This window comes from Entelurus aequoreus, linkage group LG02 (genome assembly GCF_033978785.1).
Source record: "Entelurus aequoreus isolate RoL-2023_Sb linkage group LG02, RoL_Eaeq_v1.1, whole genome shotgun sequence".
Classification (NCBI taxonomy): domain Eukaryota; kingdom Metazoa; phylum Chordata; class Actinopteri; order Syngnathiformes; family Syngnathidae; genus Entelurus; species Entelurus aequoreus.
Window position 1 is genome coordinate 81857231 of NC_084732.1, and position 23823 is coordinate 81881053.

Consider the following 23823-nt stretch of genomic DNA (forward strand, 5'->3'; position numbering starts at 1 on the left):
TTAATAGATGTCATCAGTGTTTGAACCTGACAACATAACTCCACTAGGGCTGCAACTAATGATTAATTTGATAATCGATTAATCTGTCGATTATTACTTCGATGAATCGATTAATAGTCGGATAAAAGAGACAAACTACATTTCTATCCTTTCCAGTATTTTATTGGAAAAAAAACAGCACACTGGCACCATACTCATTTTGATAATTGTTTCTCAGCTGTTTGTACATGTTGCAGTTTATAAATAAAGGTTTATCTAAAAAAAAAAAAAAAATTAAAAAAAAAAAAAAAAAAAAAAAAAAACCTCTGCACATGCGTATAGCATAGATCCAACGAATGGATGACTAAATTAATCGCCAACTATTTTTATAATCGATTTTAATCGATTTAATCGATTAGTTGTTGCAGCCCTAAACTCCACGTGTTCATTCATAGTTTCGATGCCTTCAGTGATAATCTACAATGTAAATAGTCATGAAAATAAAGAAAATACATTGAATGAGAAGGTGTGTCCAAACTTTTTGGCCTGTACTGTATTTAACATTTAGAAAAGACATAGAAAAATTCAGTGACTCTCCCTGTACATACCAGCTCGAAAGAGGGACGCTGCTATTGAACTCATAACTGAATTAAAGCACTGCTTGACAGATGGTATGCCATAGCACTAAATTCGTAGCTCATAATCTAAACACAGATGGGAGAATCTAATCAAAATAACATAATGGTAAAAGTAATGAAGTTGCATTTCAGTACAGTAATAACATTTCTAACAAAGTTGCGAAAGGTCAAACAAGTCTAGGATGCAAGTAAAAAAATAAGATTACAGAGCAAACAAAGGGATCTTTAATGCTACGCATAAATACATACATTTTTAACAGACAGTGAGATAACCTGTAGCCATGCCCGTTCGCGTACAAATGAATTTTTCCCAGGCTGGCATGAGGGCTTTTACGCCCAAATCCAGGAGAAATTTGAGCATTTTATCGCAATAGACCAAGCAGAGCAGCAAACCCGCTGGCTTAGGGATTATCACAGCAATCCCCCCCAGCTCAGAAATGGTTAGGAAATTGAACGGAAATAAGAAGGGATAAATAACCATATGAAGATTGAGGCAAGAGACCGGGGGTGATGCCAAGGACGGCGCTGGAACACATGCAGCGAGCGCGGTGCAGATGGCAGAGATGGATGCCACCCAAAAGTGAGTTGGAAGGGTGGGAGGGGGACTCGGACGAGCGACAGCATACAAAACAACACGCTGTTGTTCACTGAAATGACTGCCATTTATTACAGGTCTTTCAGTGACCTTTTACCAGAGCCACGTACTGTAGCTGTGTGGCCGCAGCACAGCTGAGTGAGTCGCTCAAAACATGGCGTGCAGACACCCTTTGCTCCTCGCAGACCCTCAGACTTTAGCACCCTAAACACAGCTCGGCTAAAGGTGAGCTTGATCTTCACTGCAGTATTCCCTTTTTCGAGAAATTGTACTGTTGTGCTGTGCCTACGTGTTGGCCAGCAAGATGCATTTTGGGAAGTCATCTGGGAATACATATTGTTGATTTAGGTATGTGATTTTTTTAATGGCTTTGGCATATTTTTTCCCAGCTATGAGGTAACAAAACATGTGCTAGCAGGGTTTCGTAGTGGCGGCCCACCGCGGCAAAATAAAAGCCGCTACACCCTTAAAGGCCTACTGAAACCCACTACTACCGACCACGCAGTCTGATAGTTTATATATCAATGATGAAATCTTAACATTGCAACACATGCCAATACGGCCGGGTTAACTTATAAAGTGCAATTTTAAATTTCCCGCCACACTTCCGGTTGAAAACGTCTAGATATGATGACGTATGCGCGTGACGTCAACGATTGATACGGAAGTATTGGTACCCCATTGAATACAATACAAAAAAGCTCTGTTTTCATTTCTAAATTCCACAGTATTCTGGACATCGGTGTTGGTGAATCTTTTGCAATTTGTTTAATGAACAATGGAGACTGCAAAGAAGAAAGTTGTAGGTGGGATCGGTGTATTAGCGGCGGACTACAGCAACACAGCCAGGAGGACACAGATGGATAGCAGACGCGCTAGCCGGCGAACTCACCTTAACTTCCTCCGTCTCGCCGACCGCATCTGTGATCGGGTGAAGTCCTTCGTCGCACCGTCGATCGCTGGAACGCAGGTGAGCACGGGTGTTGATGAGCAGATGAGAGCTGACGTAGGTGCAGAGCTAATGTTTTTAGCATAGCTCTGTTGAGGTTCCGTAGCTAAGTTAGCTTCAATGGCGTCGTTAGCAACAGCATTGTTAACCTTCGCCAGGCTGGAAAGCATTAACTGTGTATTTATATGTCCATGGTTTAATAGTATTGTTGATCTTCTGTCTATCCTTCCAGTCAGGGATTTATTTATTTTGTTTCTATATGCAGTTAAGCATGATCCTATCATGTTAGCTCCGTAGCTAAAGTGTTTCGTCGATGTATTGTCGTGGAGATAAAAGTCACTGTGAATGTCCATTTCGCGTTCTCGACTCTCATTTTCAAGAGGATATAGTATCCGAGGTGGTTTAAAATACAAATCCGTGATCCACAATAGAAAAAGGAGAAAGTGTGGAATCCAACGAGCCAGCTTGTACCTAAGTTACGGTCAGAGCGAAAAAAGATATGTCTTGCACTGCCTCTCTAGTCCTTCCCTCTAACGTTCCTCATCCACGAATCTTTCATCCTCGCTCAAATTAATGGGGTAATCGTCGCTTTCTCGGTCCGAATCGCTCTAGCTGCATTGAAAACAATAGGAAAATGTGAGGACACTTTCAACTGACTACGTCACGCTACTTCCGGTAGGGGCAAGGCTTTTTTTTATCAGATACCAAAAGTTGCGATCTTTATCGTCGTTGTTCTCTACTAAATCCTTTCAGCAAAAATACGGCAATATCGCGAAATGATCAAGTATGACACATAGAATGGATCTGCTATCCCCGTTTAAATAAAACAATTTCATTTCAGTAGGCCTTTAAAAATTAGTTGGGTTTTTTTTTTAAGTGAAAACAAATGAAAGTTATAATTTAGGATGTAGTGTTAATGGATATAGGTATGGCCTATTATTTGGACAATATAGGCTAATGATGCACCGACAATTCGGACGCCGGAAAAAGACAGCACCGCCGAAACCAGATGTTGTGATGACGTAAGCAAAACACACATGTCCGCAATGTGGACATATTTTAATACATCTGAGACAGCTATCTATAAAAAGGTGCAAATATTAAGAGGACAGCAGCAGCGCCAAGCAAGTGTGACATCAGTAAAAGCTGGCTGCAGATTTGTCGCGGACATGGAGCGACAGAAGTAAAGAGTCTCTAAACGCCAGTTCAGTCTCCAATAACACCAGAAAAAGATGCTAGATGTGTTGCTAGCCGTTTTTAATAAAGAAAAAGTCACAAAAAATATTTGAGAAGTCCTTAGAAACTTGTTTTAATAATAAGTATGCCATAACATATATGTTGTACCTTTTTAAAGAAAATATATGTATCATCGCAGATTTTGCAAATTATATGACCACGTCATACTGACCACACCCCTCGCCATTCCCACTTTGCCACGGATATGTTGTCAATCTGGGGGAAACCCTGGCTATGCTTCGGCTATGGGTGAGCTAAAAGTGTCTTTATTCCCGTGACAGACCAGTCAGTTTCACCACTTGTCAATGTTATCGTGTTACGTGAGTTCAAACCCCGGGCGAGTCATACCAAAAGACTATACAAATGGGACCCATTCCCTCCCTGTTTGGCACTCAGCATCAAGGGTTGGAATTGGGGGTTAAATCACCAAAATTATTCCTGGGCGCGGCCTCCGCTGCTGCTGACTGCTCCCCTCGCCTCCCAGGGGGTGATCAAGGTTGATGGGTCAAATGCAGAGGATAATTCCACCACACCTAGTGTGTGTGTGACAATAATTGGTATTTTAACCCTTGTGGAGTGTTTGGGTCTGTGGGACCCGTTTTAAATTTTTTATTAAAAGAAAAATTATACAAATAATTAATTTTTCAAACTGAGACTCACTGACTTTGGCTCATTTTCTGTGAAGAACATATATCAGAATACATATTTAATGACCACACACCATAAACCCCCCCTACACATTTCTGTTACATATAAGATGTCCGGGTCCACTGGACCCGGGGCTAATAGAAGTGTTGAAATTGATGTTCTGTGTAACACACACACACACACACACACACAGCAGGCCTAGACAGGAGGAGGACAGAGTGTAGGTACACAGAACATCAGAGGGTCAAATGTGCGAGAAAATGAGAGCAGACAGTGTTGACAAACAATGTTGCAACCTTGTGTGGGAACCGCAGGTGCAGAAACACAAAACAAGAATCCCTGTGGGATGCAGAAACTGGCAGAGAAATTTTCCGTGCAACGTTCATATTGTTGTTACTCAGCCAGCGTTTGTGGGTCTGATGGACCCGTTGCATTTTGTGGCTTTTAATGCCTCACAATCAAACACTTGTATGTCAAAATACTGAACAGATGTTTGTTGGGATAAGGTAAACAGCTGTTCAGTATTTTAACAAAAAAGTGTTTGATTGTGGGGCATTAAAAGCCACAAAATGCAACGGGTCCATCAGACCCACAAACGCTGGCTGAGTAACAACAATATGAACATTACACAAGGGTTAACTTATTATTATTATTATTATTATCGTATTTTCAGTAGGATATGGTTCTTAAAAATAAGAGTGTGACTATTATTTTGTAATGCCAACAAAATTGCACTAATTTTCCCTTAAAAAACACAAACAACAGTATGTACAAAGACTGAATTCCTACAGATGATATCATGCAGGTTCTAATTGCAAACCTGTTGGTAAGTATGCCTTGTGTCTTTTGGAGCTAACAACTGATATTAAAAGGGTTGGAGAAAAAAAAAACTTAAAAAAAAAAAATGTTGTTAAAAGTAGACCATTGTTCTGTCACCATGAGTTGCAAAGGTAGATCCTAATCATGGATCCTAATAAGGAATGCCCAATAATGTCGGTCGCAAACTAAATAGTTTCGCTTCTTGTATGAATTTTCATTAGAGCTGTCAGACGAGTAAAATATTTAATCGCAATTAATCTAATTTTTAATGACTTAATTAAAATGAAGACCAGACATATGATTTGTTTTTGTTGGAAGTCACCTTCAAATGTTTGTTTCAATAAATGTGACCCGCGCTGGCAAAACGAGTCGGAATACGCACAGGCTAATTTTGACCTACAGGCAAATAAGTGAAAAAAATGTATCTTGGTTGAAATTGAGATTTTCACAAAAATGAGTCCATACAGCCACAATCTAGCAATCCCAATCATCGAAATAGCAAGAAAACATCTTAAATCACCTTTATTTGAAGGTTTTGTACGAGGTGTGTCTTCAGAAATTAGTCCTTTGTGTTAAAATTCCTTGAGAAAATCAAGTGTTTTCAATGCTCACTCGCGGCAATAAGGGGGAATCCCCCTAGCCATATTTGGTATCATTGTGACGCCAAGTTTACCTACTTTCTAAAAATGAGCATGAAATTCCCGATGACAGCCATTCTGAACCAATAGAATTCGAGTTTTTAAACCTGTCCCGACGTAAACAAATCCGGCTTGTTGCTAAGGGTCGCTGTGAGGCGTACCCTCATTGGTTGAATCACCCCGCGCGGTGCATTGTGGTATCATGGCAGCGCCCTGATGAAAAACAACACAGTAATTCGAGCGGAATATTTGGTGAAAAAAGGTGATTTTCGAACATTTAATTATTATTTTTGTGGATAAGTTAGACTGTTTTACATTCCGTAGTGGATTTAGAAGGTGGAGAGGGTACACAGGCGGTTGCAAGTGCGCTAAATTCACTGCAGTCGGCGAATCTTCTTAGTGCTGCTGGTCAGGAATATTACGGACAGCTGACCAGCTGACAAACTGACCAGTGAACAAAAAAACTGACATAACAGTGTTGAAATTTTTGTACATAACCGTTTTCAATAGAGTTGAATATATATTTTTCCTTTAGACATGGGATTTGACTTTAATTGTACCAATTTTGGTGTTGCTACAAGGACTTTTAAGGTATGGTTGCTATGGAGTTTTGTTTTGGAACATTCTGTTCTGGAACAGTAAACTTTAAGCTGTTTTTTCTCAAAACGGACCCTCAAACTTGGTCGACTTGAATCGGATGTAACTCGGTCATTTTCTGTCCGATTCCAACAAACCATATATCATTTTGAAGGTCTTTGAGTTTGAGTTTGAGTTTGAGTTTGAGTTTATTTCGAACATGCAAGCATACAACATGATACATCACAATTTCCAGTTTCTATTCAACATGTTCGAAAAGGAGTAGGAAGAAGCAGAGCTTATTTAATCCTACCCCTTTTCTTTACATAACAGTTGCAAAACTTTTTGTTCACTTCCTGTTCACAATTTTTTCACAATAAACTCCATAAGTAATTACAATAAAAATAAATAAATAAATAAATAATAGTAAGAATTTAATAATAATAATTGGTGAAGTAAGTCATATTTCATATGATGAGATAAGTAAGATTACTTTAAGAATGAATGAATGGATGGATGAAATAAATTGAGAATGTTTGTCATGGTTCTTCTTCATTGTACTTTGTAAACACTTTAAGTTTGAAGAGTTTCTTGAAGTGTATCATATTAGGTCTTTAGATGGAGAATGTGTGAATAACAATAACTCAGTTTTTAAAATATCCTCATTGTGACTCATTTTGCCAGCACAGGTCACAAATGTTATGCTTTTGTTTAATTAATTTTCCCCCGCTAATTCTGCCACCAGCTCTCCCTGTGACTGGTCACTTGTTCCTCTGTCAGTCTCCGGCGTAGTAGTGGCAAATAGAAGAGGACCAAGTACCTCCCGGCGCAGCCCGAATAGGCAACCGCACGTTCAAAAGCAAGCCCAAAAATTGCAATTCTCGACTTAAAAACTTTGGAAGTGAATTTCAAAGAAAAAGTCGTCGCTTGTGATAGGCGGACATGGCAACATTTCAACTAGGAACTTCGATGATACAAATAATCTAACTAAAAGCTGAAGCGTGTGGAAATTATTTTGGTCTTGTTGATAAAGCGACCTGCCAGGGATTTCAAGCTAAACATGCCATTTCTATACCCTCTATACCAGGGGTCGGCAACCTTTACCACTCAAAGAGCCATTTTGGCAAGTTTCACAAATTAAAGAAAGTAATGGGAGCCACAAAAAAATTTTTTAAATGAAAAACACCGCATACAAAGCTTAAACACTTTGTGCTATGTTAACTAGGGGTCTCAGACACACGCACCGGCACACACTTTAATGTGGAAATTTGATGTTAGTGCAGCCCGCGAGTTTTGAATGAATGGCGCTTGATAGCGTCATACTTGCCGACCCTCTCATTTTTCCCGGGAGACTCCCGAATATCAGAGCGTGATGACACTGCATTTGGCGCCCTCTACAGTCTGCCCTAACAGTGTACCTGCTCGACCACACGTAGAATGCAGTTTCACGTAAGTGACAGCAAGGCGTACTAACTCAGCAGCCACACATCTTACACTGACGGTACCAATACCCAGAATCCCATGCAGCCCTAACTCTTCCGCTCAACCAACGCACGGAGGGGGGGGGGGTTGATGTGTGGGGGGATTTGGTGGTAGCGGGGGTGTATAATGTACACCGGAAGAGTTAGGGCTGCATGGGATTCTGGGTAATGGTTGTGTATAGCTCAGTTGGTAGAGCGGCCGTGCCAGCAACTTGAGGGTTGCAGGTTCGATCCCCGCTTCCGCCATCCTAGTCACTGCCGTTGTGTCCTTGGGCAAGACACTTTACCCACCTGCTCCCAGTGCCACCCACACTGGTTTAAATGTAACTTAGATATTGGGTTTCACAATGTAAAGCGCTTTGAGTCACTTGAGATAAAGCGCTATATAAATGTAATTCACTTCACTTCACTTCACTTGTGTTTATGTTGTGTTACGGTGGGATGTTCTCCAGAAATGTGTTTTTCATTCTTTTTTGGTGTGGGTTCACAGTGTGGCGCATATTTGTAACGTAACAATGTTAAAGTTGTTTGATACGGCTACCGTCAGTGTAAGCTGTGTGGCTGATGACTAAGTATGCTTTGCTGTCTCCTGTGTGTGCAAGTAATAACAACATGCAACATGTGGCTGGACTGGCACGCTGTATGTAAATGCTATAGAGGGCAATTACTGTAGTGCAATTAGGGCACGCCCTTTATTTAGTAATTAGAGTGTAAATAGGACTATTTTTTTCCCTGGGAGTAATCTATGAGGGACACTGAGATCCATAAATCTCCTGGGAAAATCGGGGGGGTCGGCATGTATGTAGCTGAGCCGCATCAGAGTGGTCAAGGAGCCGCATGCGGCTCCGGAGCCGCGGGTTGCCGACCCCTGCTCTATACCTTGCCATTTCTGGAGGCATGGCAAAGATATTTATAAAACAATGTTGCCCTTCTTCAAGCTTCCTACAAACGAGACGTTTGGAATTTTCCCCAATAGTGACGTCAGCGGATATCTCCATATATGGTAGAAATTGAAGTCCATTGCAATCCGATGTTGTAATCAATAAGTTCCTTCTTTTCCGTCATCCTCCTGTTGTGAGGCAGACTGTCTCGTACATGCACATGCGTCCTCCGCTGTTGCCGTTTGCCATAAAAAGTAGTGTATACTGCAAACTTAACCTGTCAGTAGACTCGCTATGAAGCGCTAAACACTACAACACAGATGAAGGGGAGACGACTGAAGTGAATTAATTAACATATGGTGAATGTTTATATTCAACTTGGAGAAAGCCAACCACCAGGTTTAAGTTTATAATGGTTGAGTCCATAACAAATTAAGGCGCCTTAGTTGGCATGTGGACTGGGTTAACTCTCTCACGAGAAGAGGCAATAAATTCAGACTCTGGAATGCAAAAGTGATAGCTCTATCCTGGAGGAGAGACTCCTTGTCTATCCTCACGTCAGGCCTACTGAAACCCAATACTACCGACCACGCAGTCTGATAGTTTATATATCAATGATGAAATCTTAACATTGCAACACATGCCAATACGGCCGGGGTAGATTAGTAAAGTGCAATTTTAAATTTCCCGCGAAATATCCTGCTGAAAACGTCTCGGTATGATGACGTTTGCGCGTGACGTCACGGATTGTAGCGGACATTTTGGGACACCATTGTGGCCAGCTATTAAGTCGTCTGTTTCCATCGCAAAATTCCACAGTATTCTGGACATCTGTGTTGGTGAATCTTTTGCAATTTGTTTAAGGAACAATGAAGACAGCAAATAAGAAAGCTGTAGGTGGGAAGCGGTGTATTAACGGCCGGCTGCAGCAACACAAACACGTAGCGGTGTTTCATTGTTTACATTCCCGAAATATGACGATCAAGCTTTACCATTGGCCTGTGGAGAACTGGGACAACAGAGACTCTTACCAGGAGGACTTTGAGTTGGATACGCGCTACCGTGAGTACGCAGCTGCGGCTTACAAACATTTGATCGCTTGCCCGTACGTGCGTGCCGCTATGTGCATGTCACGTACGTAACTTTGGGGAAATATATGTGCTGTATGAACTTTGCGGAGGTGAACGGTACTTTGGGCTGTGGGCTTGAGTGTGTTGTGCGGGTGTTTGATTTGTATTGGCGGGTTATATGGACGGGAGGGTGGAGGTGTTTGTTATGCGGGATTAATTTGTGGCATATTAAATATAAGCCTGGTTGAGTTGTGGCTATTAGAGTATATATATGTCTTGTGTTTATTTACTGTTTTAGTCATTCCCAGCTGAATATCAGGTCCCACCCACCTCTCACAGCATCTTCCCTATCTGAATCGCTTCCACTGCCCTCTAATCCTTCACTCTCCTCATCCACAAATCTTTCATCCTCGCTCAAATTAATGGGGTAATCGTCACTTTCTCGGTCCGAATCACTCTCGCTGCTGGTGGCCATGATTGTAAACAATGTGCAGATGTAAGGAGCTCCACAACTTGTGACGTCACGCTACTTCCGGTACAGGCAAGGCTTTTTTTATCAGCGACCAAAAGTTGCAAACTTTATCGTCGATGTTCTCTACTAAATCCTTTCAGCAAAAATATGGCAATGGACCTGCAATCCCCGTTTAAATAAGAAAATCTCATTTCAGTAGGCCTTTAAGTTACAACATATAGATGTTGTTTTTCGGTCACTAACACTTAAACATCTCCTTACATGGTCAGGTTGTACTCTCCTGAATTAACACACACCCAGACAGAAAAAGAAGGAGTATAAGACGGTGGTTCGGCTCCTCCAAGTTAGGACTGCCTCCTGTTCTTGACCTGACCTCCTCCAGGAACTGCAGTCCTGTATAATGATGCTCGCTTGCAATAAAGCAACTTTTGGTTCAGTAAAGCGTCTCCGAGGACTCTTTCGATCCAGCCGCACAAGACCAGGAATACACATCACGACGCTGTCGAAGTGGAGGCATGTATTTAAGACTGTCCACAAAACGGCCTATTCTAAAGAAACGGTCGAAAACCGCGGTCTGTAAAACAATCAATGCAACATTTTGACCAAATAACCACCATTACATATTATGTAGACCACAAGGAAGTGTTTTAAATGTAGAAACAAATCATAAAATGACCCTTTTAAACGGTGTTGCGTAATGTATTCACTGACATCACAGTACAAAACATTTATTACACCAAATGTGACGCGACATTAGTGGTAGCCTGATCTTGGTATAGTAACTAAAGTGCTGTACAATATTGGTATATTTGATAATCGATTGATTGATTGATTGAGACTTTTATTAGTAGATTGCACAGTACAGTACATATTCTGTACAATTGACCACAAAATGGGAACGCCCGAATAAGTTTTTCAACTTGTTTAAGTCGGGGTCCACGTTAATCAATTCATGGTATAAACAAACAAACACAAAAATTCGATAAACAAACACAGTATCGAGTATCTCTATTCCTACTGTCATGGTTCAGTTCAGTTTATCTCGAACATGCGTACGATACAATGAAATGCATCGCACATTTCCAGTTGTTTCCTTACAGCACGTACGAAAAGGAGTAGGAAGAAGCCGAGCTTATTTAATCCTACCCCTTTTCATATCATAGGAATTTGATTCCCTGTCCTTGTTCTCTGTAACAGAACAGTGAATACATAAATATCACACCATAGTAAGTAAACAAATGCTAAATACTAGGGGTGTAACTACGTGTATTTGTATTGAACCGTTTCGGTACGGGGGTTTCGGTTCGGTTCGGAGGTGTACCGAACGAGTTTCCGCACGGACATATTAAGCAGCGTACCGCACGTTGTGTAAACAATGCACACCGAGGCACAACACACGGCATGCTAGCAACGACCGGGCTACGACAACATGTAAAAGCCAGAGCTGGAAGACCCTCCTGCCTCGTTAAGATCTCCCGTTTGTCCATATCCTAACCCCCCTCTCCCCTCCACACCCCTGATTGTAAATAATGTAAATAATTAATTGTGATTATCTTGTGTGATGACTGTATTATGATGATAGTATATATGATAGTATATATTTGTATCATGAATCAATTTAAGTGGACCCCGACTTAAACAAGTTGAAAAACTTATTCGGGTGTTACCATTTAGTGGTCAATTGTACGGAATATGTACTTCACTGTGCAACCTACTAATAAAAGTCTCAATCAATCAATCAATGGGAACACTTCGGTGCGATACAACAATGGAGGACGGAGGTTTGCCGACATTGTTCAGCAGTAGCAGGTATGCTTCTGACAACGCGTCAAACATGCTAACCCATTTGAAGCGTCACCACCGCATTAAAGCAGCCTCTCCTCGGCGAGTCAGGCAGGGCTAAAGCAATAACAAATGTTTTTATAGCAGATTTAAGCCCATAATGCATTAAAAACTAGATTTTGACCCACTTCTATGGTGGAAGAACAATGAGCCCATACATCCTCTTACTGCCAAGTTAGCCAGCATGGGGGAGGGGGGGGGGGGGGGGTAAGAAAAGTTAATCTGAGGCTGAGTTGACTTGAAACTGTTTAATGTTGCACTTTTTATATGTAGAAGAAAAGTTTTGCCATTTTATTTAATCTGAGCAACAACTTGAGGCAGTTAAATGTTGATTAACGTGGACCCCGACTTAAACAAGTTGAAAAACTTATTCGGGTGTTACCATTTAGTGGTCAATTGTACGGAATACGTACTGAACTGTGCAATCTACTAATAAAAGTCTCAATCAATCAATTAATCAAAAAAAGCACTTTATTTGTAGAAAGGTTTTGTTAAGACACCATTCTGAGCCTTATCTTATTTAGTTTTTATTTTATATATGTTGACCACATTAATCCTGGCAATGGACCCTGTGTGTAAATGTATGTTATGCCATTGTTTACAAATTTGGTAAATAAATAACCAAAAAATGTATATGTTGTTGCTTTCTTACTGTACCGAAAAAGGAGCGAACCGTGACCTCTAAACCGAGGTACGTACCGAACCGAAATTTTTGTGTACCGTTACACCCCTACTAAATACATAAATAATCTTTATCTAAAAAAACCAAAAACAACAAAAAAAATAAGTAAAAGGGTTCTAGATGTTCATCATAATTATTGTTCGGTTTGTGAACACTTGTTTGAACAGTCTCTTAAAGGCCTACTGAAATGAATTTTTTTTATTTAAACGGGGATAGCAGATCTATTCTATGTGTCATACTTGATCATTTCGCGATATTGCCATATTTTTGCTGAAAGGATTTAGTATAGAACAACGACGATAAAGATTGCAACTTTGGTATCTGACAAAAAAAAGGCTTGCACCTACCGGAAGTAGCGTGACGTAGTCAGTTGAACATATACGCAAAGTTCCCTATTGTTTACAATGATGGCCGCATGAAGTGAGAGAGATTCGGACCGAGAAAGCGACAATTTCCCCATTAATTTGAGCGAGGATGAAAGATTTGTGGATGAGTAAAGTGCAAGTGAAGGACTAGTGGGGAGTTGAAGCTATTCAGATAGGGAAGATGCTGTGAGAGCCGGGGGTGACCTGATATTCAGCTGGGAATGACTACAACAGTAAATAAACACAAGACATATATATACTCTATTAGCCACAACACAACCAGGCTTATATTTAATATGCCACAAATTAATCCTGCATAAAAACACCTGCGTGTTTGTTATGCTAGCTCCTAGCTCCTCTGCTAGCTCCTAGCTCCATAGAACACGCCAATACAATTCAAACACCTGATCAACACACACAATCACTCAGCCCAAAAGACCGTTTACCTAACCCAAGGTTCATAAAGCTTATATATTTTTAAAAAGTTACGTACGTGACGCGCACATACGGTCAAGTTATCGAATGTTTAGCAGCCAAGGCTGCATACTCACGGTACCTGATATTCAGCTGGGAATGACTACAACAGTAAATAAACACAAGACATATATATACTCTATTAGCCACAACACAACCAGGCTTATATTTAATATGCCACAAATTAATCCTGCATAATAACACCTGCGTGTTTGTTATGCTAGCTCCTAGCTCCTCTGCTAGCTCCTAGCTCCATAGAACACGCCAATACAATTCAAACACCCGATCAACACACACAATCACTCAGCCCAAAAGACCGTTCACCTAACCCAAGGTTCATAAAGCTTATATATTTTTAAAAAGTTACGTACGTGACGCGCACGTACGGTACGGTACGTGTTATGCTAGCTCCTAGCTCCTCTGCTAGCTCCTAGCTCCATAGAACACGCCAATACAATTCAAACACATGATCAACACACACAATCACTCAGCCCAAAAGACCGTTCACCTAACCCAAGGTTCATAAAGCTTATATATTTTAAAAAAGTTACGTACATACGCAAAAAAAAGCCAAAGCTGCATACTCACAGTAGCACGTCTGCGTCTTTGTCATCCAAATCAAAGTAATCCTGGTAAGAGTCTGTGTTGTCCCAGTTCTCTACAGGCGTCTGTGTATCCAAATCAAAAGTCCTCCTGGTTAGAGTCTCTGTTATCCGAGTTCTTCCATCTTGACTGCATCTTTCGGGAATGTAAACAAAGAAGCGCCGGCTGTGTACTGTTGTGGCTGACTACGTTCGAAAAATACGTCCATTTCGCACCGACAACTTTCTTCTTTGCTTGCTCGGCTTCCTTCTCCATAATGCAATGAACATGATTGAAACAGATTCACGAACACAGATGTCCAGAATACTGTGGAATTATGAAATGAAAACAGAGCTTTTTCGTATCGGCTTCAATGTGGAAGGCATACCCGTGTTCGCCGGGCTACGTCACACGCATACGTCATCCTCAGAGGCGTTTCGAACCGGAAGTTTAGCGGCAAATTTAAAATGTCACTTTATAAGTTAACCCGGCTGTATTGGCATGTGTTATAATGTTAAGATTTCATCATTGATATATAAACTATCAGACTGCGTGGTCGGTAGTAGTGGGTTTCAGTAGGCCTTTAAAGGCCTACTGAAATGAAATGTTCTTATTTAAACGGGGATAGCAGATCCATTCTATGTGTCATACTTGATCATTTCGCGATATTGCCATATTTTTGCTGAAAGGATTTAGTAGAGAACATCGACGATAAAGTTCGCAACTTTTGGTCGCTGATAAAAAAAGCCTTGCCTGTACCGGAAGTAGCGTGACGTCGCAGGTTGAAAGAATCCTCACATTTTCCTATTGTTTACAATGCAGCGAGAGCGAATCGGACCGAGTAACCGACGATTACCCCATTAATTTGAGCGAGGATGAAAGATTCGTGGATGAGGGACGTGAGAGTGAAGGACTAGAGTGCAGTGCAGGACGTATCTTTTTTCGCTCTGACCGTAACTTAGGTACAAGGGCTCATTGGATTCCACACTTTCTCCTTTTTCTATTATGGATCACGGATTTGTATTTTAAACCACCTCGGATACTATATCCTCTTGAAAATGAGAGTCGAGAACGCGAAATGGACATTCACAGTGACTTTTATCCCCACGACAATACATCGGCGAAGCACTTTGGCTACGGAGCTAATGTGATAGCATTGCGCTTAAATGCCGATAGAAACAAAAGAAATAAGCCCCTGACTGGAAGGATAGACAGAAAATCAACAACACTATTAAACCATGGACCTGTAAATACACGGTTAATGCTTTCCAGCTTGGCGAAGCTTAACAATGCTGTTGCTAACGATGCCATTGAAGCTAACTTAGCAACGGGACCTCACAGAGATATGATAAAAACATTAGCGCTCCCCCTACGCCAGCCAGCCCTCATCTGCTCATCAACACCCGTGCTCACCTGCGTTCCAGCGATCGACGGAGCGACGAAGGACTTCACCCAATCATCAATGCGGTCGGCGGCTAGTGTCGGATAGCGCGTCTGCTATCCAAGTCAAAGTTCTCCTGGTTGTGTTGCTGCAGCCAGCCGCTAATACACCGATCCCACCTACAGCTTTCTTCTTTGCAGTCTTCATTGTTCATTAAACAAATTGCGAAAGATTCCCCAACACAGATGTCCAGAATACTGTGGAATTTTGCGATGAAAACAGAGCTTTTTGTATTGGGATACAATGGTGTCCGAATACTTCCGCTTCAACCAGTGACGTCACGCGCATACGTCATCATACATAGACGTTTTCAACCGGAAGTTTCGCAGGAAATTTCAAATTGCACTTTATAAGTTAACCTGGCCGTATTGGCATGTGTTGCAATGTTAAGATTTCATCATTGATATATAAACTATCAGACTGCGTGGTCGGTAGTAGTGGGTTTCAGTAGGCCTTTAAACTGAGTCATATTGGTGAATTGTTTGATTTTTTTGGTTAATCCATTCTATAATTTAATTCCGCATACGGATATGCTAAAAGGTCTTAAGTGTTGTACGAGCATACTAATGTTTTAAATTAGATTTCCCTGCAAGCCAGTGCCCACAAGGATGATTATATATGACTGTCTTTAGCTGAAGCTAAACATAGGATTGTCACCAAAAACCTCCATTTACATCAATAAACCACGGAACATCTCGAGAGACAGGATTGATTCTCAACGTTGAATCCAGTTATAAGGTGAATGCATCAGGGACGTGTGCCAAAGCCTGCAATTGCACACTGCTTTGCGACGCATTTGCATACCTATCACCCCACCAGCTCCTTCTAAACATAACCAAAGTGAGGAGGAGCACACGTCACTGCTCGTTCGTTCCCTGCCATTATGTTCTTGTTTAAGACCTCAGAGGCAGAGTTCCCACCGAGTACCTGATTGATTCACAGTTAGAACAAACCCAGCCAATTACTCCATAATGCCACTGAGTGAACACAATTCAGTCTAGCCAATCCCACAGGAGACAGCCGTATAATGCTGCTCTCATCATCAGGCCTGAATAAGACAAATGAGTGCTATTACCAACTGCTCCAATCAATAAGCCAGATATTTTGCATGTGTGCCGCCTTTCCCAGCATTGAACGTGTACGTGAACAGTAATTCTCTGATATAGGGTTGTGCGGTATACCGCGCTAATAAAGTATTGAAATGGTACTGTACTGTTTTTGAAAAATGCAGGGGCATGTTGAGTGTACGCGCACAAGCAGAAACGGTGAGGAGAGGGAACACTGTCAAATAAAGGCAATAGGACTGGTTAATAAAGAGGGTGCGTGGAGCGCAATATGGAGGTATTTGGGCTTCAAAGCTATGGATCTGGGTGACGCATTCACCATACTAGATCTTAAAACACGCCTCGCCAAAGGTGGTAAGATCACCTACGCTTCAAACTTAGGTACTGTGTTTTTCCAGACTATAAGGCGCACTTAAAATACTTTTTTTCTCTCAATTTCGACAGTGCCCTTATAACCAGGTGCGCCTAATGTACGGGATAATTCTGTTTTTGCTTACCGACCTCGAAGCAATTTTTTTTTGGTGCATGGTGTAATAAGTTGTGACAGTAGATGGCAGTCAAACATAAGAGATACATGTAGACTGCACTACGATGGCAATTGGACTTAAGTAAACATTTTATATGTTCCATTGAAAATATAGAACATTACACACGGCGCTCAAAAATCTATCAAAATGTTTTAGGACACCTTTGGTAAGCTATGAAGGCCGCACCGCTTGATGTGCTTCAACATACGAGTAGTATTATGGTGTGTGTATAAGGTAAGACATATTGTCTGGCGTTTTGTTTCGCAAAATTATGCAAATGAAACTTTTACAGCACACCTGCGACCCCGCACGGGACAAGCGGTAGAAAATGGATGGATGAAACTTTTCTTACCTTTTGGTACCTGCTGGTCTGTATTTGGATCTGCATAAATCCTGAAAAATTACGCACGTCCGCCTTTGTAGTCGATAACCTTCTTCTTTTTCTCTTGATTCTGATCTTCTTGTTATGGGACATTCATCCTCCGCTGTTGCCATTTCTAATATAAATATAATATAATAAGTGTAAAGTTATTACTTATATCTGTCAGTAAACTCGCCATGAAAGCACAAAACATACCGGTGTAGTGAGTTACATTATTCACCCAAGAACTTTAGTTATTAGAGGAGTTCCGGCTGTTTTTCACGGGACACATTTTCGGTGTTGTTGTTTTTGGATGAGGAGATGCTGCTCCGTTATTGATTGAAGTAAAGTCTGAATGTCATTAAAACAGTTAGCTCCATCTTTGGACACTTCTTCCACTCGTCCTTGCACGCTACACCGCTACAACAAAGATGACGGGGAGAAGATGCTGTCAAAAGTGAGCTACACCGGTATGTTTTAGCGCTTTCATGGCGAGTTTACCAAGAGATATAAGTAAGAACTTTACACTACTTTATATTGGAAATGGCAACAGCGGAGGATGAATGTCCCATAACAAGAAGATAGAGAAAAAGAAGAAGCTCATCGACTATGGCGTCGGCACGGACTACAAAGGCGGATGCGCGCAATTTTTCAGGATTTATGCAGATCCCAAATACAGATCAGCAGGTACCAGAAGGTAAGAAAAGTTGCTTTTGCATAATATTGCGAAACAAACGCCAGATAATATGTCTTACCTTACCTTATACACACACCATAATAATACTCGTATGTTGAAGCATACCAAAGTCGTACTAAAAACATTTTTGATAGATTTTTGAGCGTCGTGTGTAATGTTCTATATTTTCAATGGAACATATACAACGTCGGTGTTGTTTACTTAAGTCGCATTGCCATCATAGTGCAGCCCACACTTATCTCTTATGTTTGACTGCCATCTACTGATCACACTTATCATTACACCATATACCAAATAAAATAGCTTCGAGGTGGGTAAGCTCAACCAAACTTATTCCTTACATTAGGCACTGTCGAATTTAAGTGCGCCTTATAGTCCAGAAATACGGTACATGTAATATTTAAAATTTTAAATTGTTGTTTGAGTGCAACAAGAAAAGCCCAATGTGTTTTATGCCTTTTATTGTTCTTTGAGTGCAATTAGAACCATATGTTTAATGAATGGTAAGATTTATTTTTTTTTTATTACATTTTTTGTGGACCCCTTTATTTTGAAAAGTATCAAAATACACTTTGGTACCGGTACCGGTAACAAAATATTGGTATCGGGTCAACCCTACTGTGATATAAGATGAGCTAAGTATGTATTGACACTGGACAGACGTGCGTTTTCATGCTTCTAATCCTCCCCGTTCTTGTCAGGTGTGAACCAGCTTGGTGCAGAAAATATTTATTTATCAAAGCATTTGCATGGGCAACATGTTTTTTCTGAGTTCATCTGCAATCCCAGTGCAGCTCCACAAAACTCACAAACACACTTTCATCCCTGCTAAAGAAACTCTGTAGGCAGGGGTTGCCCTTTACTTCTCATTTCCAATCTATGACGATATGAATATTGCTGCTTTGTACTCCCGTGGAGCCATTTTTTTGTTTCTCATAGTTTGCGGAATCTCACAGTTTGTGATGATCCGCTCGCCACCCTGACACCAAATGGTGCATAATCCCTGTTTGTGCATCATCAGATGTGTCATAACCACATAATAGTGGGTTGTAGGACACAAAGGGAGAAACACTAATGTTCCCAGGGTATGTCACATCTAAATACTCTGCCTAGTTTTAAGAAGTATTTGGTCACATGATCACTGCATGAAGTGAAAATGGGAAACATAATTGGTCTCTGCAGATGTTTCTTTTCTGCGAGATTTCGTTGCATGTCTGTGGGAGCTCTTGTTCAAAAGAACAGTTGTGAGATCAGATGTCATTTTCTGTGTTTGGACCTGGCATTGTGGCAGTGGCATCCTGACATCATAACAATTTAAATTCCTTATTATTATAATCAAATAGCAGTAGTCGTTTCCATGAGATTATTTTATAATATAGGTCAGTGGTCCCCAACCACCACAAGAAATTAAAAAAAAATTATTATTATTTTTTTTTTAAATTAAATCAACATAAAAAACACAATATATACATATTGTGTATGTGTATGTCAATATAGATCAGGGGTCACCAACGCGGTGCCCGCGGGCACCAGGTAGCCCGTAAGGACCAGATGAGTAGCCCGCTGGCCTGTTCTAAAAATAGCTCAAATAGCAGCACTTACCAGTGAGCTGCCTCTATTTTTTAAATTGTATTTATTTACTAGTAAGCTGGTCTTGCTTTGCTCGACATTTTTAATTCTAAGAGAGACAAAACTCAAATAGAATTTGAAAATCCAAGAAAATATTTTAAAGTCTTGGTCTTCACTTGTTTAAATAAATTCATTAATTATTTTACTTTGCTTCTTATAACTTTCAGAAAGACAATTTTAGAGAAAAAATACAACCTTAAAAATGATTTTAGGATTTTTAAACACATATACCTTTTTACCTTTTAAATTCCTTCCTCTTCTTTCCTGACAATTTAAATCAATGTTCAAGTAAAAAAAATTTTTTTATTGTAAAGAATAATAAATACATTTTAATTTAATTCTTCATTTTAGTTTCTGTTTTTTCGACGAAGAATATTTGTGAAATATTTCTTCAAACTTATTATGATTAAAATTCAATCTAGAAAATCTGTAGAATCAAATTTAAATCTTATTTCAAAGTCTTTTGAATTTCTTTTAAAATTTTTGTTCTGGAAAATATAGGAGAAATAATGATTTGTCTTTGTTAGAAATATAGCTTGGTCCAATTTGTTATATATTCTAACAAAGTGCAGATTGGATTTTAACCTATTTAAAACATGTCATCAAAATTCTAAAATTAATCTTAATCAGGAAAAATTACTAATGATGTTCCATAAATTATTTTTTTAATTTTTTCAAAAAGATTCGAATTAGCTAGTTTTTCTCTTTTTTTTTTCGGTTGAATTTTGAATTTTAAAGAGTCGAAATTGAAGATAAACTATGTTTCAAAATTGTATTGTCATTTTTTTCGTGTTCTCTCCTCTTTTAAACCATTCAATTAAGTGTAAATATCATTAATTATTAACAATAACATAGAGTTAAAGGTAAATTGAGCAAATTGGCTATTTCTGGCAATTTATTGAAGTGTGTATCAAACTGGTAGCCCTTCGCATTAATCAGTACCCAAGAAGTAGCTCTTGGTTTCAAAAAGGTTGGTGACCCCTGATATAGATCAATACAGTCTGCAGGGATACAGTCCGTAAGCACACATGATTGTATTTCTTTATAAAAAAAAAAAAATAACCCGCCCCCCCCCGGTCCGTGGGACAAATTTTCAAGCGTTGACCGGTCCCCAGCTACAAAAAGGTTGGGGACCACTGATATAGGTGATTTGGCCCACTTACAATGAAAATAACTAAACAATTGTGTTTTTTCATGAGCTATGTACTAGTATAGTATGTCTGAATGGGTGTCCTGTAGGGTTGTACGGTATACCGGTATTAGTATAGTACCGCGGTTATAATGAATCAGCCGAATTTCCCACTTGTCAAACCGGATATCCGGTCGTATCGGTTTACAACCCAAGTATGACCTCGGACTATCTCTCCACAGAACCATGGACATAGGACAAGTGAAAATATGTGCAAGCAGTATTTGACCAGTGTGACTAAAGTTAGAAAGTTTGAGCAAAAAAAAAAGAGAAGAAAAGCCGGAACCTGCTGTGTCGTCAGCTGAGATTGACTAGAGATCAGGGGGATCCTAAAGCGCTTCCCCAGAGCCTGTTAGCTAAAGGAACACATCATACATTCGGTGTGTCTGAAGTCAGGCAGTTCAGCTGCTCTAGAGGCTAAATGAAAGTGAGCTGAACAAACAGAAATAGCCCTGTTAAGTTTGATGTGTTGGCCTCACAGTGGGGTCTAATCTTGTTACCCACAGCAGAAAAAAAGGACAGCGGGGCAGAATCCCTTTGCCAGAGAATGCTGTCGAGGAATCCAGACCCTTTTTTTTTTGTAGAAGTGGAGAGGCCATCACGGCAAACAGCTTAAGCATGTTAATTTGGCTCAAACACATTCAATACGCAGCTGGAAAAAAGCAATGAAACAATTGCAACTATTAAACACCAAAAGAGGGAAATGTGTGTTTGAGTTAGAGAGGGACCAGACAACAGAAGCAAACAGCTTCATTAGTGCGACCTATGGCGGCTGCAAACAGCGGGAGACTGTCCCTAAACAAACTCCTGGTGTCAGATAGAAATATTTTGATCTGATAAATGTCGATGCCAGACTCCAGCCAAGCATCTAACTGAATGTTTTCAAATCATCATTAAAAATGTGCATGGTATTTAAAATTGAAAGGAAACTCTCTATGGATGATTTGTACAGGCCAGAAAAAAATGAATATTTAATGAAAGAAAGTTTCAACTAAACCAGGGATGCCCAAAGTGGGGCCCGCGGGCCAAATTTGGCCCGTCGTGTCATTAAGGCTGAAGCTTAGAGGTGACAGAGCTTTCGCCGCTGCTGCTCCCAAGCTCTGGCACGACCTACCTCTGAGTGTTAAACAAGCCTCCTCTCTTCCTGTTTTTAAATCTCTTACTTTTATTCCATGAGTGATATCCATCCTGCAATGGCGCCCCATAATACACCTGCTGTGAACCTGTTTTTATGTTTTATTTATTTTATTTTATTTTTATTTTTTTTATTTTTATTTTTATTTTTTTTGTCATGTTCTGTTTGTGTTGTGTTGTGTTTGCTCGGTTCTCGTATTATCTTTTAACCTGCCCATTGTACAGCACTTTGGCTACCCCTGTGGTAAATTGTACATGTGCTTTATAAATAAAGTTGATTTGATTTGATTAAGTTTGGCCCACCAAAGGGTGGATACCAAGTTTAATACATATTCATACCGACATTTCTTTAAGCTGCACAATCATTGTTACAGTGGTGTGCCGTCAGGGCCAGCAAGGTCTTCTCTGCTGGCCTAACATAACCAAAAATCATGATCATAATTAAACATCAAATTATTTTTTATTTACTTTCCTGTTAGAATAATCTTGTATGTATATTATCACACAACTTTAGTATGCTTAAAGTCCGTTGCTATAGTTATTAGCTACTGTGCTCAAGTTAGACTTTTGTATCTGTGCAAGGACGAAACTTCTTGTCTGAGGGGCGGCCTCAGCCGCAGATGTTATCATTGTTTTAGCCCGCTAACAGCCAGACTTCAAGGACCTCAACGAAGATAAGACGACAGCACGCAGACGAAGCAGAGACAAGGCGAACTCACAAGGCCCCCAGCACATTCCGTCACGTATTGTGCGTACTGGACCTGCTTTGCATAATATATGTGACCACTCCTTTTAGAGGCAGCCTCAGTGCTGTTGACTATGGAACTCCTGAATAAATAGAGGGACGCGGGAGCTGAACCTTAGAGCGTAGGGCGAGACTGTGACTAAGTGTGCAGCTCCATGCGTTCTCCTCATGAGCTAAATCGAACTCTGTCTCTGCATGATTCCTTGCTTCTTGTCTGATTAATAGATGGCATCAATGTTTGAACCTGACATTTCCCTAAATATCTAAAAGTAGTCATGTTCTCTTCATGGCATATTATTCTCGTTCCAGTGCTGTTGTTTTTAGTTTTAGTTTGTATCCAATCAGAATTCAGCTAGCTTATGTTGCCATGCTGTACCAAATCTGCCCGAGGTCTTCAGAATCAACAATGCGGGCGTCCGTGCACTGTAAGCGAACGGGGGAAATACAGGTGATAGAAAGTTGCGATAGCCAATCAGATCACGAGTTGTTGTCAGTAAGGCCTTCTAGATGGCTTAAGGTTGAACGTGACATTTACGCGTCCTGTGATTGGATACTCATCGGGACCGGATTAATTGGAGAACACATATAGTTGATAGACAGTTGCAATAGCCAATCAGATCACAAGTTGTTGACAGTAGCCTCCCTAGGTAGCCTGATGTTAACGAGACTGTGATTGGATACTCACGTGTCATTCCAGAGTAAGTATCCATTCACAAGTTTCAATTTAGCAGGAAGCAGGAAGTGTTGCGCCGTAGAGAAGGAGAACAAAACGTTGATTAGAGCCAGCTCCAGCTCGTGGTGCCCAAGACGAGACTTAAAACCAGGGGAGACCTTCTCTGTGGTCGGCCCTGAGCTCTGGAGCACTCTGCCCCTCCATGCTCGAACTGCTCCCACAGTGGAGTGTTTTAAGTCTGATCTTAAGACCCACTTTTATTCTTTGGCTTTTAACACTACGTGAGTTGTGTGGTCCTCTGTGTTTTAAAAATGTTGATTTCTATTTATTGTTTTAATTGGTTTTACCCTTTATAATTGTTTTTAATCATATTTATGTTTATATTGTTTTTATATTGTTTTTATATATTTTTGTTTTTGTTTTTATTCAGTTATCG

The 23823-nt window shown here is 40.3% G+C and overlaps 1 protein-coding gene across 1 annotated transcript in view; it reads right to left on the minus strand.

Annotated features, from left to right (window-relative positions):
• LOC133642384 (protein kinase C-binding protein NELL1-like) overlaps nt 1-23823 on the minus strand; it is a 474421-nt gene that overhangs the window by 287485 nt on the left and 163113 nt on the right. The gene's annotated exons all lie outside the window — the stretch shown is intronic.